This window comes from Rhinolophus sinicus, linkage group LG05 (genome assembly GCF_036562045.2).
Source record: "Rhinolophus sinicus isolate RSC01 linkage group LG05, ASM3656204v1, whole genome shotgun sequence".
Lineage (NCBI taxonomy): Eukaryota > Metazoa > Chordata > Mammalia > Chiroptera > Rhinolophidae > Rhinolophus > Rhinolophus sinicus.
Genome location: NC_133755.1, coordinates 180,585,571 through 180,591,570, shown reverse-complemented (window position 1 = coordinate 180,591,570; position 6,000 = coordinate 180,585,571). Strand labels below are relative to the sequence as shown.

General features: G+C 41.4%; 1 long non-coding RNA gene across 1 annotated transcript in view; it reads right to left on the bottom strand.

Annotated features, from left to right (window-relative positions):
* Positions 1–1,004: 1,004 nt before the first annotated feature.
* Positions 1,005–6,000, bottom strand: part of LOC141571925 (uncharacterized) — a 45,662-nt gene continuing 40,666 nt past the window's right edge. Inside the window, exon 3 of the long non-coding RNA XR_012496969.1 lies at positions 1,005–2,722. This is a non-coding gene — a long non-coding RNA (uncharacterized LOC141571925). The remainder of the gene's footprint in view (positions 2,723–6,000) is intronic.

Below are 6,000 nucleotides of genomic sequence, written 5' to 3'. Positions count from 1 at the left end.
ACCCCATAACTCTCATCCCATGACTGCATTAGGCTCTGACAAGCTGAGTCAGGCACAGGTGCCGACAAGCCTCCTCCGTGGGGCCCCTCAAGTAGCGACCCATGAATTACAAAGACAAGTCATATTCAAGACGCAATGTACATGGGAGACAGGAACAGGAAAGCACAATAGATACTTCAAATCAAAGAGGAGTACCACATTTTGCCGTGTATAATGCTCACTTTTTGCCCAAATTTGTAAGGGAAAAAGAAGGATGTGCATTATACATGGGTAATACTGATTCTGTTTCCCTGAAAGTTTGGGCCCAGAACATGGGTGCGCATTATACATGGGAGTGCATTATACACAGCAAAATATGGTAAATGGGAAGCAAGTACATAGCCGTTCTGAAATCCAGCCATGCATGTTTCAGTTTCCCTGAAGAAATCGGAGGTCTTCTCACTGGGAGTTCTACTCAGCATCTGGGCTCTGGGCTCCCCACTCTGAATCACCCTTCCTTTTCTGTAAGAAATGGCCTTTGTTTGCAACACAGTAGCTTTCTGACTGCTCTCAGAATGTTAGGGAAAAAGGAGACCTCTCCATTTTGTACTTTGTGCCTTCAGCCCAAACTGATACAACTTCTAAAACTACTTGATGGGATTCCAGTGTAGAAAATTATAAATCCAATCTACTGAACAAATGTTGGGTCCACATATTCCTGTGAGACCTGGGCTATGACTCAGGGAGCTGTGGGAAAACACCCTTAAGATTTTTAGAAGAAATTCTGTCCAGTGTAGGAGCAATAAGCACCACTTAAAACTTCTTGAGATCTTCACAAAAGGTTTTATGTCCATGCCCTTGACTTGACCTTAACCCTAAGGTTATGTGTTCCTGGCAGCTCTGTCTGTTCTTTGCCTGAGTCACCTTTCACTTTGAGAAACATCTGCCAATTGGACAGGCTAGAAAGAAGAAGTATTTTTATTTTCCAATCTTGTAAGACCAACATTGGAATACTCCCTTAGAATTCTCCTTAAAAATCAAACAGTTCCTTTGCAAATTCATTCTTTCCTCACACTTTATTGTTGAGCGCTTTAAGAAGCCTGTCAGCACTTCCACCATTCTGCCTGGATCTCCTTAGCTAGACACACTCATTCATTGGGTCTAGTTCATATTTCTACATTCCAAATGTTCTGCATTTGCAGGACGCATGTAACCACTTTCATAGGCTTTACCAGCCGTTTCCTCACTGCCCTTCCACTCCGCACCAGCGGTCTTCTCACCCCCTTCAACATTCTAGCCGCTGAAGCCAACAGCATCTGGTTTAGGATTTTTGTAACTGAAGCACTCCACTTCTTTTTTGTTTGTTATTGTCTGAAAATACCTTTATTTCACTTTTATCTTAAAGGATATTTTACTGGTTATAGAGCTCTAAGCTGTTACATATATATATATATAATTTATTTTTCAATTACAGTTGACATTCAATATTGTTTTATTAGTTTCAGGTGTACAGCATAGTGGTTAGACATTTATGTAATATATGCCATGATCCCCCAATCAGTCTAGTACACACGTGACAGCATACATAATTGTTGTAACATTACTGACTATATTCTCTATGCAATACGTTACATCCCCATGACAATTTTGTAATCCCATATCTTGTTTCAATTTTCTATTGCTCTTTAACAAACACCTCGGAATACTGTAGCTTGAACAACAATTTATTATAAGTTACAATTCTTTGTGTGACCAGAGAGTTCTGCTTTATGTAGTATCTATCATAGGAACTGTTGGGATGGCTGAAGTTTCCAGCATGTTCTCACCCACACGGCTGGCAATGAGTCTGGATCCCTGGCTTCAGTTCAGCAAGGCTGTGTGTAAAAGCTTCCATGAAGTCTTCTCCATGTGGCATTGTTAGCTTCACAACATGGAGGCTGGGTCCCTGGAAAGGACATTCCAAGAGGTGGGGGCAGAAGCTCTAGATCTCACAGGGTCCTACTCAGAAGTTACAGAGTGTCCTCCCCACCACATTCTGTGGATTTGAATAGCTCAGGAGCAGCCTGGAATCAAAGGATGTGAAATGAGTCTACCTCACAATGTGGAAATGACAAGGTCAAATGGCAAAAATGCATGTAGAATGAGAGATATGGTGCAGCCATCTCTGGAAACACTTAGGGATGTTAAGATGGGGTGAATGCATTTTGCATGTGAGAAGGACATGAATTTTGGGGGGAGGGACAGAGTGTTATGAGCTGCATTGTGTCCCTCCCCAAATTCCTATGTTGAAATTCTAACCTCCGATACTTCAGAAAGTGATGGTACTTGGAAATAGGGTCATTGCAGAGAGAACTCGTGAAGAGGAGACCATACCTGAGTAGACCATTTGAGCAGAGGGACCCTGCTCAAATATGGTTGTCCCTACGCAAAAGGGAAATTTGGACACAGACTTGCACAGAGAGAATGCCAGATGAAGACGAAGGCAGAGACTGGAGTGAGGAGAAGCCAAGGAACACCAGTGATGGCCAGCAAACCACTGTAAGCTGGGGGAGAGCCCTGGGACAGATGCTGTTTTACAGCTTCAGGAGGAACTGAGCTCTGATAGCTTAGTCTCAGACTTCCGGCCTCCACAGCTGCCAGAGAAGACATTTCTGTTGTTTCAGCCACCGGGTCCGTGGCACTTCCTCACAGCAGCTCCAGGAAACTAATACAACTGGCCGTGGGTCCCTGTTGGGCATCCATCCTGGTGGGTAAAACAAGAAGAGCAAAATTTCCTTCAGTTGAAATCCTTTCCATTCTTCAAGGATCCAAGTTAATACAAGAAGCAGTGTTTGCACAGAAAGACACTCAAATATTTTTTTTCTTTTTCCTGAAGCAGTTTCTGTCACTGTTCATTCCCAACTCTCACATAATGTCATAATCAGGAACCAGGCACATATGGGTGGGACGTGTGTGCGTGTGTGTGCACATGTATGTGTGGTGTTTGTGTGTGTATGTGCATGTGTGTGTGCATGTGTGTGTGTGTACGTGTGTGTGTATGGTTTCCTCCAAGAGCCCCACAGGTAGCCATTCTCAGTGACCTATATTGGAAAGATTTTGTTTCTTGGCACTACTGGTATTTTCATTTTAGTGCTGTTCATAAAGAGACTAGTGCCGAGATCTCAGCCATGCCTTCCGTAGAGGACATTCCTCCACAAAGCAAGAAGTAGCCAAGTCCATGCCATGCAGCCCAAACATCCAGGTGCACACATAACTGGTGATCACTGTCAATTTTGCAAAGAACAGCAATTTCTCGACTTTTCCTCTGGTTTCCGAGGCAGCTGCTTTGCTAGTTCACAAAGAAGTGATGCTGTCACCTCACACCAGGACAGCACGCTGAAACTCCACTGTGGACGCTGGAATATGTATGAGGGAATGACGAAGATTGATCTGTCTGTGGAGGATTGAAATGTGAGCATCTGCTGTAATGGCACTAAAAAGAATTAGAGTCATCAACCACAGTGATTCATAATGATAGCCGTGTTTGCTCTGAGAATATTAAGGGCATCAACCATCCACTTAATTGCCGAAAGGACTCCTTTTTCTTTAACCACACAACATCTCTCTTTCAGTTTTTCAATATATAGATTTTTATATAGATAGATAGATCCCTAAATGGCCTCACTGGCTCAAGCATAAATGTAGCAAAGAAAAATTAAAATGAGCTAATATCTTTGATTAATGCAGTTTCTATGCCTGAACTTAGGAACATAAATATCCCTATAAAAGTAATACTGTCTGCAAATAAGATCAAATCAAATTTCAAGGCACTTTGTTAATGAAAAGTATCGATTTTTATAACATGTGGGCCAAACCATCGCCAATTTTCAATCTATTTGAGATCCCTCTTAGCAATGAATATACAGATGTCCTTTTCTTTTTCCTTCACTTCTCCTCTTTTCCCTCCTCCTCTCAAGCGTTAGGCCTCAACTCTTCCTTGTTCATCTAATTCATTCCTACAACCTCAGTTGTCACTTCTAGGCAGATTGGTCACTTCCAAATCATCATCCTAACAAGGTGATACCTCCCTGGCCCAGGTAAGTCGTCCTTTCCAATCACACTGAGTGCTTCTAGCATGTTCCTCTCTCTACTTTCATGTCCAAACTCCGTCCTCTCAAACTTTACCTTCCTTAAAAGAGTTTGCTGAAGATCCAGGTCATCCTAACTCCTTTGTGGTCCCTTAGGACACACGTGATCTTTCTTCTTGCACACCAGAACACATCAGCGACTTGTTTGTACAAAGACTGGCCCTGCTCCATCTCAGGCCTTAGAATTCCATGACTGAACATGGGATTTTGACAGGGTGTGTAAGGTGGAGCAGGATAAGTGAGGCAGGAGGGTACGTGAACACGGCCCAGCCAGTACAATCCACCAAATCGGTTTGCACAGGTATTGGGGTGACATATATCCCTGTGAGATCACATGCCCTGCCATAGACTTCATTTCACTGTTCAATTACACAGTAGTCACTTACCACCAGGTGACCCCTCAGGCTTTATCGAAAACTTCTATTTAAATCTGGTGTTCTTACTTAGCTTCAGGGTGTTTATGTTTGGCTGCCCCAGCTAGATTATAGGTCTCTAAAGAAAAAATGATAGCAAAGTTTCTAATACCCCTGAGAGGGTACAGATTAGATGGACCAGTAAATTAGTGAAGAGTCACCAAGAAGATACTCTGTGTAATCAGTTGCTACCTTGACTGATTTCATCGACCACTACAACCTCTTCAGTGATTTGCAATCATAACTGAAATGGAAATCTTACTACCATGTTTCCCCGAAAATAAGACCTAGTCAGACAATTAGCTCTAATGCATCTTTTGGAGCAAAAATTAATATAAGACTGGGTCTTATTTTACTATAATACAAGACCAGGTATCATATAATATAATACCAGGTCTTATATTAACTTTTGCTCCAAACGATGCATTAGAGCTGATTGTCTGGCTAGGTCTTATTTTGGGGGAAACACGGTAATATTACTGAGTAATAGAGGCAAACAAAACTATTATAACAACCCAATGGTTAACTGAGTGTGCTGAAACCAGGAACTTATTTATTTTTATACCAGAAAAACAAAAACAAATGTTTAGAAATAGCCCAGAATCTCCCCTTGAGGTACCACTATAAGAAACTGTCTTTGGCAAGAGGTGACAAAAATACTTGATTTACTGATTTAACCTCTCTTCTGGAGTAGAACATGATTTCTAAAGAATACACTGTTTGAAAATGGTAATTTTTATTTGAAAATAAAGTGTAGAATATTTGCTTGACAAATAGTAGTGTCTGTGTGTGCTAGGGCAGTGGACATCCAGAAGCAAACAAAAAAACTGTAATTAATTAGCTCACAACAAAGATATCGTATCCTGTAAAAGACCATGGGATAGAAATTGTACTAAGTCACAACTTCCCTTTCTGTCCCAGAGGAAAGTAAGCAAAGGAGACATGAAAGTAAGTTACACATTTTCTACATGTTGCTTCTTGCATCCCACAGATATGTGGTTTGGTCAATGGAACAAAATGAGTTCTATTTTACGGTCAGTATAGTAAGAGCCTGTACACATTAATCATTGCTGATACATCTTAGCTGGATAATAAGAAATGAGGAACCAGAAAGTGAAAATGACTACAACCTTTTCAAGACAATAGAAGATAAGCAGGAGTGGACCAGCCTGTGGTAACTAAATACAATCACGGAGATTTCGGAATCTGAAAGCCGTCCTGCTTCTGTTTCTACATGGATGGCTTCCCTGAGTAGTGGATGAACTCGGCTGTTTGGGGGTCTCTGACACGGGGATTAAAACACCTCACTCAACATGAGTACTACGCATACAGAACTTTTGAGGCAGTTTCTCATTTCTGTTATTTGACAAGATGTATGATTGTTGAATAATTATGTGATGAACACATATAACTTGGCTCCTTTTTTCCCCCTAAATCTCTCTCTCTCCCCCTCCCTTTAAAAAAAACAAAACAAAACAATC